This window comes from Anoplopoma fimbria, unplaced genomic scaffold (genome assembly GCF_027596085.1).
Source record: "Anoplopoma fimbria isolate UVic2021 breed Golden Eagle Sablefish unplaced genomic scaffold, Afim_UVic_2022 Un_contig_7512_pilon_pilon, whole genome shotgun sequence".
Lineage (NCBI taxonomy): Eukaryota > Metazoa > Chordata > Actinopteri > Perciformes > Anoplopomatidae > Anoplopoma > Anoplopoma fimbria.
In genome coordinates, this window is record NW_026551355.1 from 5,239 (window position 1) to 17,358 (window position 12,120).

The following is a 12,120-nucleotide window of genomic DNA, read 5'->3' on the forward strand; positions in this document are numbered from 1 at the left end:
AGTAGCAGTATTGAGGGATAGGAGAGAGAAGGATTCAGGGTCAGGGAGGGCAGAGGTAACGGAAGAGGAAAGATCAGCGGGGGAGAGTGAGCGACAACGTCACAAAACCAGCCTAAAACAGGGACGATTCAGGGCGACTAAGAAGATCGTGGCACCAGGTGTGGAGAGCACCAAAAGGTTTGTTAAATTAAACAATGAGAAGGTAATTGAAAATGATGTAAATATTGTATCCAGCTTTATTAGTTTCGTCAGGTAAAAGATCCTAGCTGACCCCTTGAAACATACAATAGTAATCTTAACAATTACAGAGAATGAATACAAATAAAAAAACATTGAATATCAGTTTAATATCTGATATGTCCTCTATATGAGGATAACTTATTAAGCAGATTTTTAGCACTGGGAGATGAAAAAGGGGCTTGCTCCGTGCACTCCACGCATTGACCTGGTATTGCAGCATAGCCAGGAACGGTGCACCCTTCAAATGACGTGTGGACAACAAAACATCAAACTCTTTAATGCAAGACACAAGGCCGTCTTTGTGAATAAACACAAGCCCTGTTTACTCCTTAATTGTGCTCTTCCTGGAACCTCATTGTTCTCCCACTCTCAAATCACTATATCCATCAGCCGTGTCTGCTGGGGGAAATTATTTCCAGCTCTGAATCAACAGCGAGGGGAAGAAAGATAAATACAGTTATTCAGTTTTGCCGATTTGATTGGAGGGAAATAAATTGAAGAATGTGGGAATATTGCCCTCTCGGAAGGAAATGTGGGCGGGAGTAGTGGAATGGGTGTGGCTTGGAATTTGGAACGTGCCACGTTGACTGAGGCTCACCGCAACAGTTTTGGCAGGGACGACTGGTGTCTCTGGCTGCTCTCACCAGGGGGCGGTACTTACTTTGGTTTCTCTTCATAACGCACAAGTCTTTCGCCTTTTACTAAAGACTTCCGTGGAGAGGAACACCAATGAGTTGAACCTATTTTTGGCAGGCTTTGCCATTCGGCTGAGCCTTGTGTACTGTTCAAAAGAATAGAAGCTGATTTTAACAAGACAAGTGTGCTTGACCTTGTAGGGCCTGTGCGGTTGTGCTAAGCAGCATCCCCTGCAATGCCCAATTGAAATTACTGCACCATGACAAGCGACACATGTGCCACGAGGTTGACACAGGCAGCAAACAGTTGGGGATAACTGTTTCTCGACCTTTTGGCTAAGATCAAGTGTAGTATCTGTTCTTATCAGTAAAAGTCTTGAAGGGTCTGCTGCTCTTGGTACTGCTCTCTATACTGACTAACTAACTCCCTATCTTCTAAGAGGGAGCAGTTGAGTTTTCACAGATCACTTCCTGCTGTCACACCAGAAGAGAGTGAGAGGGTGCAGGAAAGCATTGCGTGATCCGTAAAGAAAACAGGTGACAATTTAGCATCGGTTGGTGTGCAATCACGCGATAGAATGTGATCTATACGAGAGGCTCTGGTGCCATCACCACTGGACCAGGTGAAGCCCTCCGCTCTGGGATTCATGCTTTTAAAACAGTCAAGTAGCCTAAAATCTTTGCATATGTTTTGTAGTAGAACTGATGTTTTGTCCACTTTGAAATCTTCCCCTGCTCCTTTTCTGTCATTCCTGCTAAAAATACAATTAAAATCTCCCCCTACAACTAAAGGTGCCCTACCTAGCATGTGGGACTGCAAGTCTTCTAAAAGGTCATACCTGTCATTTTTTGTCATTAAAACCATAAATATTTAAGAGCTTAAAATCCTTTCCCATGAAAGTCAAGTGTGCTAAAAGTGCCCGACCATCTTTCACCACAGTGCTGCCCTTCACTTGGACAAGGGTTTTTTTGATTAAAATGGCCACTCCATCGTTTTTATTTTCGTTCGAACCGCTCCATATTGATGTTTGTGGCCATAGGTTTTCCCACTCCCTGTAGTGGTTATAAAAAGGCAGGCCACATTCCTGTATTAAAAACACATCTGACTTAAAATAATTAAAAAAGGATAAAACAGTCTGGGCTCTAACTCTCGATTTCACACTTCTCACATTGATGGTAGAGAAAGTGAGTGTCATGAGTATGCTTAAAATTAACAGGTAAAACATTTTAAAAGACTAAAGATGGCATTTCGGTGTTAAATGTCTTTTTAAAAAAGCAGTTATTCAATGTCTTGTGAATGCAGCTCTTCCTTCACTCTTATGGGGGAAGGGTGAAGGGGTTGGGCTCCATTTTCCCTTCGGACTCTGGGGGTTGGCCTCTGCCGCAATGTGGCATTGAGTTTTGAGTCCTTTGGGGTTGATTGCAGAGCTATATTTAGAAAAGAGACCTCATTTGGGGAATTTGGGGGGAAGACTCTGGGCTCCTCCACAGATAAACTGTCTGAGGAGTTCCCAGCTCTTCCCCTCTTCTCTGAGACTCCAGGAGACTCAGAGGACAATTCAGATAAAGGCCTCTTGGCTTGCTGGGCATTGGGGAGGGGGCATCCTGGCTATCAATATTTGATTTCTCTGTTTCAGAGGGAGCTCCGCCCTCTGTCTGCATTGCCCCTTCTTCTTCACCACTCTCAATGGGTGGGGCATTTGCAGACCCCTCCCCCTCCCCCTCCTCACCTGATCTCTGTTCTCCAGTCACAGGATTTGGAGGGAGATTTGAATTTCCCAGCCCAGCCTCTTCAATTAACTCTCGAGATGGGTCCTCTTGACCACGATTCAGTATATTTTCTTTTTCTTTTTCAATTGCTTTTACTGCCTTCAGTTTGTTGGCAAACAACTTTGGACAATCCCTGAAGAGGTGTGTTGTTTCTCCACATAGATTGCACTTTCTGCCATTGGTACATTCATCAAAAGTGTGCCCAATTCCTCTGCATTTCCCACAAATAATTTGTTTGCATGCTTCTGCCAGGTGCCCGGGCTCCTGCCATTGCTGAGTGGGGACCCTCCAAGTGCAATTCCAAATACCATCCTCATCTCTTATCTTGGTAGCCTGGCCTTTAATAGTGCAATATCTACTCAGCCACAAACAAATGTCATCCGCATTCACTGTCTCATTGAACATTCTGACAATGACCGTTTTAAGGGCATTGTCAGTCAATTTCTCAACATTGAATGTGGAAAACTGGGGTTTTGTGTTCTTGCCAAACCATGCCGATGCATCAATGCTCGTACTGGCAAGCTCTTGTGGAGGCACAGCCAATTAAGAGCGTTGAGACCATTGTCCAGTCCTCGTGGCTGGATCCCCCTCCAAATGCTTGTCGGGATCCCAATCACTGGATGTGCAAACTCCTTCTGTCTCACCACCTTGTAGAGGATTCTGTGATTCAGTTTGACTGCTGTTTCTGAAGCCTCAGGATGGGCCCTCAGCCACCTGGCTGCATGTTGGTAATGCCATGGCTGCTGCTCCACCCGGGGTGCCAGGTTGTTCCAAACCAACATACTCCTGGCCTGATAGGAAAAATAGAGTCGCAGGAAATGCCCTGAAGGATGCGCAACTGGAGCGGATAACTTCCTAAACAGAAATGAAACAAAGATGCAGTCCAGTTTCAGCGAGAGGTGTGGCACATCTCTCCCCCCTGCTTCAATCCCAGCCAGCGTGCGGGCCCTCGCCACATACTCGTATCTTCCTCCCCATATGAAAGTGAACACGAGGCACATTAGAGGCCTCCGCATGCTGGCTGGCAGTGGGTATATGTATGCCAAGTACAGGAGAGATGGCAGAGCGTCTACCTTCAGAACAAGTACCTTCCCAATGAAAGTCAGGCACCTGCTCTTCCAGAGCGCAAGCTTCTTCTGGACTGCCAAAAAGCGCCTGGTCCAGTTGGCCGTGGCACTATGGGCTGTCTCAAAGCTGACCCCTAGTACCTTCAGAGGTCCCGTGCAGAGCGACAGCCCCCCTGGTACATCCGTCCTTTCTTTACACCGCCCAAAGAACTTCACCGAGGACTTGGCACAATTCAGTTTTGCGCCAGCCACCCGACCAAAGCTCTGGAAGATCTCCAAGGATCAGAGCAAGCATGCGTCGCTGCACAGCAGCAGTGTGGTGTCATCTGCATAATGAGACAGGCGCTGCAGGCGAAGCACCTCCCTCTTCGCCAGCCTCGCTTTCCTTTTACAATACTGTAAACAAAATAACTTTATCCGCTCCTTGGCAACCTCCCACCACTCAATCACTCCAGGACACATTGGCCTTAGTCCTACCAGGTCTTTGAAAACCCAGCGAAGATGTTGGTTAAATGAATCCACCTCCAGGACGCTGATGTTAAGACGCCAGAACCCAGGCCCAAAAACTGGCACACATGAGCGCACTTCCAACAAAAGACCATCATGATCGGAGAAGTAAGCGGGGAGCAGTCTGCCTGTCAAAGGACTCAATGACTTTGATAAAAAAACATAATCCAAACATTTTTCTATGCCCCTTGAGTTGCGCCATGTGGGCCCAGTTACCTGTGGCCTGACCTCCCTTTCCCCATCTACCAAACCATGTTTAGACATTTGGTTGGAGATAAAAACGTCGCTGGTATCTCCCCCCTTGCCCAACTCAACATTTAAATCACCCCCTAAAATAATGTGCCTATTGGTGGCAAGGTGTGGAACCATAAGGCCGGCCATGTCTTGCCTTTCTGTTGCAGTTTGTGGTCCATAAACTACAATAACCCTGAACTTGGCTCTTCCCCATGTGATATCGGCCCCCATTATCCTCCCCTGAACAATAACAAAAGAAGACTCCAGCCTAATCTCTTTAATGCCAAATAAAATCCCAACCCCCGTCGAATGGACCCCGCCTACACTCCAAACTGAGTGCCCTTTTTCCACCCCCTCGAGAAATTCCCAACATCCCCCTCATCCCGTAGATGAACCTCCTGCAAAAAACAAATGGCAACATGGTGTGAGTCCACAAAATCAAAAACAACTCTTCTTTTGACTGGGTCCCTCATTCCTCTTACATTTAAAGAGAGAACCTTAAAAGAGCCCATTACAAATTATAAATGTCCATTACTTAACCGGTTCTCTCTCTCCTAATCGTAGAGATCCTCCCTGTCCATCTGTTCAGCCCAGGAAAAGGGCTCTTGGTTTGGCATGGGTGATGGTCTGCTGGGCCCATCATATGCATCAACACCCAAAGGGGATGACCGCATGAGCAGGCCGGGGGGAAATCAAAACCCAGCCCCAACCCTGCAGTTAGCATGGCCTCTTCTTCTCCCACATGCTGTTCATCCACCTCCACTCCAACCTTTTGACCTGTTTTCCCAGCTCTCTGCTCCAGGGTTCCTCCCTCCTCCGCATCATCTGCAGCCCTCATTTGCTGACCTGCTTCCTCTCCACTCCTCCCAGCCATTGTTTCCTCTTTGGTCCGCTCCTCCTCCTTCTCCCCCTTTGACTTTTTACTGCGTACCCCCTCCCCGATCACGCCGTACTCCATTGGGGGCCTCACCCCAAAAACCTGCGAGCCTCTCCGTGCCCCTTGCTTCGGACCAGGGGTGGGTTCCGGAAACCCGTCCCCCGTGCTGTCAGTGAGTGCCTGGACCACTCTATCGCCACTTGCTCCAACTTCCCCCTGGAACATTGCTTCCACTCCACTTCCAGAGGTGCCATCACCAGTCACGACCTGCGTTGGCCTGTCTTGGACATGTTTGGGTCCCTTTCTTGGCTCCTTTTCTCCGTAGAGGACATCGGACTGTTTGGCCACCTCAGCAAAGGTTTTCTTGCGGTCAGGACAGCTCCTGTACAGGAGGTCCTGTCCTCCGCATCCATGACAGGCCTTTGGTTCTGTGCAATCATTGGCCATGTGCCCTGTTTGTCCACAGAAGCGGCAGCATGATCCCTTACAGCCAGCCTCTGTGTGCCCAGACTGCCTGCATCTCCTGCAGAAAGGTGGCTGCCGTGGGTAAAACAAATACCCACGGTCTCCACCAAGGCTAAAAGAGGCAGGAGGGTGCTTTAGGCCTCCTGGCCCTTCCTGGTCAGGATTTAGCAGCACCTGGAATTGCCGCCGTCCAGTCCAAAAACCCATGGTATCCTTAATGTGCCTTGCTGCCGTCACCACTTCGCCGTACTGCCCAAAGAAAGCTGCTAGAGCAATATCGGTCACGAATGGGTTGAACATGTGAATAGTTACTGTTCTAAAGTTCGGTTTGTCAAGGTTAAGCACATTGTAGGAGGCTAGAGGCCTTACCCCAGCTTCTGTTCTACAGGTTTCAGCCACCCTTCCGTAGATTTCCTGGTCCCGGAAAGTTGTGTCGAAGGCTTTCTCCTGTTGGTTCCACTGGAATTTGTAACGTGCCACGTCGACTGAGGCTCACCGCGAGAGTTTTGGCTGGGACGACTGGTGTCTCTGGCTGCTCTCACCGGGGGGCGGTACTTACTGTGGTTTCTCTTCATAACGCACAAGTCTTTCGCCTTTTACTAAAGACTTCCATGGAGAGGAACACCAATGAGTTGAACCTATTTTTGGCAGGCTTTGCCATTCGGCTGAGCCTTGTGTACTTGTCAAAAGAATAGAAGCTGATTTTAACAAGACAAGTGTGCTTGACCTTGTAGGGCCTGTGCGATTGTGCTAAGCAGCATCCCCCGCAATGTCCAATTGAAATTACTGCACCATGACAAGCGACACGTGTGCCACGAGGTTGACACGGGCAGCAAACAGTTGGGGATCATCACTTCTCGGCCCTTTGGCTAAGATCTAGTGTAGTATCTGTACTTACCTGGCAGGGGAGAATGTGGTAGTGGGGGACTGCGTTCGCGCTCTCCCCTGATTATTATGTTGAAGAAAAACCGAGCGATTCCTGGACAAAGATGGACCTCAAAATGCTGCTATCCAGCATGCCGATTCCCGTAGTCTGAGTCAGTGGAAGAAAAGTGGAAGTGTTGCTGTGCCCAGACGGCTTGCCAAGGCACTGGACTCATGGATTATGCCATCTGGAAACCGTCAACCGGGGTGCTGTGTCTGGGAATGCCCCCCTGGCTCTGTCTCTTCCAAATCATACTTACCTGGCAGGGGAGATACCATGATCAAGAAGATGGTTCACCCAGGGTCCACACCAACCAACTGTTTAATCACTGGTTGCATTCGGAAAAAAAGGGCCTTTGACAGTATCTTAATGTCTACTCCTAAAAGGGTCAAAGGTCTCCAGTTCTTAAGGTCCTTCCTATCTCCCTTTTTTAAAAGAAGGGAGATGGAGCCAGTTCGTAAAGAAGTGGGTAGAGTACCTCTAAGTAAGCTTTCCTTGTACACCTGCAACAATGGGTCTTTTATCTGGTCCCAAAAGGTGTTATAAAACTCTTTGGGTAAGCCGTCCAGGCCTGGAGATCTATTACCCTGCATGCTCTGCATAGCTTTTGTTAACTCACAGATTGTCAAGTCTCTGTCGAGGAAAACTTTTTCTGTATTGTTGAGTTTTGTGGTTAAATGAGACAAAAAGAAGTTAACTGACTGTTCAGATGTGGCTCTGTGTTGGTAAAGATCAGAGTAGAATGTCTTGACAATTTCAGATACATCTTGAGGATCGCTAGCCTCTCTTCCGTCTCTATCCAACACGCTTTCTATACAGTGCCTTGACTTGCCCAGTTTATTAAAAAAATAGCGAGTACACTGTTCGTTCTCTTCTAGGTGTTGCACCCTGCTCCTCGTGAGCACACCTTTACTTTTTTCATTGTACAACTTATTCATATCTTTTTTTAGTTTTGCTATGTCTTCATTCACCTCGAAACCTGAAAGTAAAAGGACATATCGTTGCAACTTTGCTTGCAGTCTTTTTTGAAGAGCTCGTTTTTTTGCAGCTGCTTTCTTACCTTCAGCCATAAAAAATCTTTTAGTTTTACATTTAATATCTTCCCACCACTCTCCCGAGGAGTCGAACAAAGGCTGTAGGGTGAGCCATTGGTTAAGTTTGTCCCTGTACCTTGTCACCACCTCTTGGTTGTCTAGTAGGCTTGTGTTGAGTTTCCAGTTGCCTAGTCCCGTCCTGCATGAGCTATTCATTTCTAGCGTGCAGGTGAGTTTGTGGTGGTCTGAGAAGGGGACTGGTTCAATTGTGCAGTTAAGCGGTGTGGCTCCTGGTGTGGTAAACAAGAAGTCTATACGCGAGAATGTTTTCCCATTGGTCCAAGTATACCCTGGCGTTGACGGATTTATCCTTCTGTAAGTATCAACAAGTTTACAGTCTTTTATAATGCCCTGGAGTGTGTGGGAACTAGCATCTAGTTTCACCAAAGAGGTGGATCTTCTGTCTGCTATGTCAACAATGCAGTTAAAATCTCCCCCAATAATAGCTTCCCTCCCACAATGAGATAAGTTTTGAATGGACTGTAACACTGCTAAGCGGTCTTGAGTCTCAGTTGGGCAGTAGGTGTTTAAAACCCTCAGTTTTGTTCCATTCACTTCTATATCGACTAATAGCAGTCTACCATCTATAACCCTCTCAACCCTTTGAATATGGAAATTGTTACCGTTGAAAAGGATTGCCACACCAGAGGCTCTGTTTTTATTGTCTCCTGACCATACTGACTGTCCATATAGCCATCTGTTTTCAAATAGTTTGTAATTGTCTTTAAATCCGATAGAGCACTCCTGTAGTAGAAATATATCACCACCACTTCTGTGCAGAAAACTGAAAACGGACTGACACTTAATAGGGTCATTGAGGCCTCTAGTGTTAATGGTGACAACTTTGAGGGATGGCATTTCTATTTGTTATGGGAAGAGAGATCAGCAGTTCACAGACAGGTTTCACACACTTGGGGAGGATTTATCTCTTTTCTTTTTCTTTTTCTTCCCTTGAGTTCTCGAGTTCTCCCCTGCCTCCCCTATGCCACTACTCATTTGGGTGGCAGCTGAGAAAGCAGACAAGCTCTGTGGATCCAGGAAGGAGGAAGAGGTGGACAAAAAGTGACTCCAAACATGCGGAGTTAAGGGACGATCCATGTCTGACAATCTTGCTTTGGTCAGAGACTCTTATCTGTTTGCCCAAGATCGTGGCCTCCAACTTTGCATCTTGGGGCTGGACTTGGAGAAGGCTTTTGACAGTATCAGCCACCAGTTCTTTAAAGCCGTGTTGTCACAACTAAATTTTGGGAACACATTCAGAACATGGGTGGATTTGCTACATACCAACATTGCAAGCTCCGTTTCAATAAATGGAGAAAATACACCCCTTTTCGGTGTCAATTCGGGTGTTCGACAGGGCTGTCCACTTTCCCCTTCCCTGTTCATCCTCGCCATCGAGCCCCTTGCATGTGTTTTAAGGCAAGAGAAATATATCAGAGGCCTTCAAATGCCAGGGGGAGCAGGAAAACAGGCAAAACTCAGCCTGTATATGGACGATCTAACGCTCATACTTACAGACAATAGGTCAGTCAGAGAAACACTGTTGATTTGTGATAAATTTACTGCAGCCTCAGGTACACAAGTCAATAAAACAAAGTCGGAAGTTCTCTACATGAACTGGAGAGAGCCTGTGGAACAAATAGGCCTCATAAAACAAAAAGATACAATCAAAATTTTAGGAGTCAAAATTGGAAAGGACATGGAAACAATCAATTGGGCATCCAGATTACCCAAAATTAGGGGAAAGGTCATCCAATGGCAAGACAGGGATCTTTCAATGACGGGGAAAGTCCTGGTTATCAAAGCAGAAATCCTTGCCTCTTTGACTTCTTTAGCAACCACCTTCCCAATCCCACATAAGTTCATGAGGACACTTGGAAAAATTATTTTTCAATTTATATGGGGAGGGCAACATGAGAAACTAAAACGAGAAATAATGTACAGGCCTGTGGAGAAGGGGGGAAAAGGTGTCCCAGACATTGAATGTAAGCTAAAAGCAATGTTTGTGACCCCAATCATAAAAGCTTGTCTGATGCCCGATACAGCCTCAACTTGGGCCCCTTTTGCTACATTTTGGGTGGGGCGCGGCGTGCTTAGAGCATGGGGAAAAAGGCCACCTCAAACCATCCCATATGCTCAAACCTGGCCAAAAATATTTGATACAGTGTTTTCATGTATAAGGTGTCAAGGTGTAACCAAACTCCCGTATAACAAAACCACAAGAAAAAAAGTAGAACATGCTCTGTCCAGATTACATTCAAGGTTAACTCCTGTGGACACACTCAGTGAAAAAATCTCAGAAATAGTTTGGTTGAATGTAAATCAATCCATCCTTACTAATAACCACAAAGATTTAGCCTGGCAAGTTGTAAATCAGTGTTTGCCAACAAGAGTGTTCCTTGAGAGGAGAAAATGCACCCTCAGTGCAAAATGCCAAGGCCTTCCTGTGGTGACAGTGAAACACTATGTCACCTTTTTGGTCATGCCCTGTTGCTAGAGGAGTCTGGTTACTTGTGTCACCATGGCTGCAAGCTTTGTATAAAATTCCTGCTTGCTATGATGATATAGCTTATGGCTGTTTACAAAAGAATCCAACAGCCAAGGGAGATAAATGGTGGGCTGTCATTAACTGTGTAAAAGAATTATGGGAAAAAGAAATTATGTGCTCTACAGAGATCCTGGTCAAAGATGGACATGCTGCTATCCCATGCCGATTAAAATGGTTGGAAGAAGTGGATGTGTTGCTGTGCAGCAGTGTCTGTTGTATGCTGTGAATCTGTGTGTTGAGTAATGCCAATTCCTGTCTCGAAGTCGCCATGAGAAGGGGGCGTGGCCTTTTGGATGGGGCCCAAATTGAATTTGTGCTCTCCTCACCGACATTTCCCTTCTTTGTGGAAGAAATGTGTTCCGAAGATTCTTCAATTTGTCGGCATGATTCGATTTCAGGCTTTCTGTATTCTTTCTCAGAAGCCCAAACGGCTTGCCAAGGCACTGGACTCATGGATTATGCCATCTGGAAACCGTCAACCGGGGTGCTGTGTCTGGGAATGCCCCCTGTCTCTGTCTCTTCCAAATCATACTTACCTGGCAGGGGAGATACCATGATCAAGAAGGTGGTTCACCCAGGGCGAGGCTCGGCCATTGCACTCCGGTTGTGCTGACCCCTGCGAATTCCCCAAATGTGGGAATCTCGACTGCAAAATTTGTGGTAGTGGGGGACTGCGTTCGCGCTCTCCCCTGATTATTATGTTGAAGAAAAAACAAGCGAATCCTGGTCAAAGATGGACCTCAACATGCTGCTATCCAGCATGCCGATTCCCGTAGTCTGAGTCAGTGGAAGAAAAGTGGATGTGTTGCTGTGCAGCAGTGTCTGTTGTATGCTGTGAATCTGTGTGTTGAGTAATGCCAATTCCTGTCTCGAAGTCGCCATGAGAAGGGGCGTGGCCTTTTGGATGGGGCCCAAATTGAATTTGTGCTCTCCTCACCGACATTTCCCTTCTTTGTGGAAGAAATGTGTTCCGAAGATTCTTCAATTTGTCGGCATGATTCGATTTCAGGCTTTCGCTTGGTTGCTGGCCTGTGTATTCTTTCTCAGAAGCCCAAACGGCTTGCCAAGGCACTGGACTCATGGATTATGCCATCTGGAAACCGTCAACCGGGGTGCTGTGTCTGGGAATGCCCCCTGTCTCTGTCTCTTCCAAATCATACTTACCTGGCAGGGGAGATACCATGATCAAGAAGGTGGTTCACCCAGGGCGAGGCTCGGCCATTGCACTCCGGTTGTGCTGACCCCTGCGAATTCCCCAAATGTGGGAATCTCGACTGCAAAATTTGTGGTAGTGGGGGACTGCGTTCGCGCTCTCCCCTGATTATTATGTTGAAGAAAAAACAAGCGAATCCTGGTCAAAGATGGACCTCAACATGCTGCTATCCAGCATGCCGATTCCCGTAGTCTGAGTCAGTGGAAGAAAAGTGGAGTGTTGCTGTGCAGCAGTGTCTGTTGTATGCTGTGAATCTGTGTGTTGAGTAATGCCAATTCCTGTCTCGAAGTCGCCATGAGAAGGGGGCGTGGCCTTTTGGATGGGGCCCAAATTGAATTTGTGCTCTCCTCACCGACATTTCCCTTCTTTGTGGAAGAAATGTGTTCCGAAGATTCTTCAATTTGTCGGCATGATTCGATTTCAGGCTTTCGCTTGGTTGCTGGCCTGTGTATTCTTTCTCAGAAGCCCAAACGGCTTGCCAAGGCACTGGACTCATGGATTATGCCATCTGGAAACCGTCAACCGGGGTGCTGTGTCTGGGAATG

At 46.9% G+C, this 12,120-nt stretch overlaps 5 non-coding genes and 2 pseudogenes across 5 annotated transcripts; all 7 read left to right on the plus strand.

Moving 5' to 3' along the window:
* Positions 1 to 295: 295 nt before the first annotated feature.
* Positions 296 to 482, plus strand: LOC129115453 (U2 spliceosomal RNA). Its single transcript, XR_008533070.1, has one exon. It is a non-coding gene; the product is annotated as a U2 spliceosomal RNA (small nuclear RNA).
* Positions 483 to 897: 415 nt separating this feature from the next.
* LOC129115456 (U5 spliceosomal RNA) lies at positions 898 to 1,012 on the plus strand. The gene has a single exon (XR_008533071.1). It is a non-coding gene; the product is annotated as a U5 spliceosomal RNA (small nuclear RNA).
* A 179-nt stretch (positions 1,013 to 1,191) lies between these two features.
* LOC129115454 (U2 spliceosomal RNA) lies at positions 1,192 to 1,348 on the plus strand (annotated as a pseudogene).
* Positions 1,349 to 6,350: 5,002 nt separating this feature from the next.
* LOC129115457 (U5 spliceosomal RNA) lies at positions 6,351 to 6,465 on the plus strand. The gene has a single exon (XR_008533072.1). It is a non-coding gene; the product is annotated as a U5 spliceosomal RNA (small nuclear RNA).
* A 179-nt stretch (positions 6,466 to 6,644) lies between these two features.
* On the plus strand, positions 6,645 to 6,773 carry LOC129115455 (U2 spliceosomal RNA; annotated as a pseudogene).
* A 4,117-nt stretch (positions 6,774 to 10,890) lies between these two features.
* On the plus strand, positions 10,891 to 11,054 carry LOC129115422 (U1 spliceosomal RNA). The gene has a single exon (XR_008533042.1). It is a non-coding gene; the product is annotated as a U1 spliceosomal RNA (small nuclear RNA).
* A 464-nt stretch (positions 11,055 to 11,518) lies between these two features.
* LOC129115467 (U1 spliceosomal RNA) lies at positions 11,519 to 11,682 on the plus strand. The gene has a single exon (XR_008533080.1). It is a non-coding gene; the product is annotated as a U1 spliceosomal RNA (small nuclear RNA).
* The last annotated feature ends 438 nt before the right edge of the window (positions 11,683 to 12,120 follow it).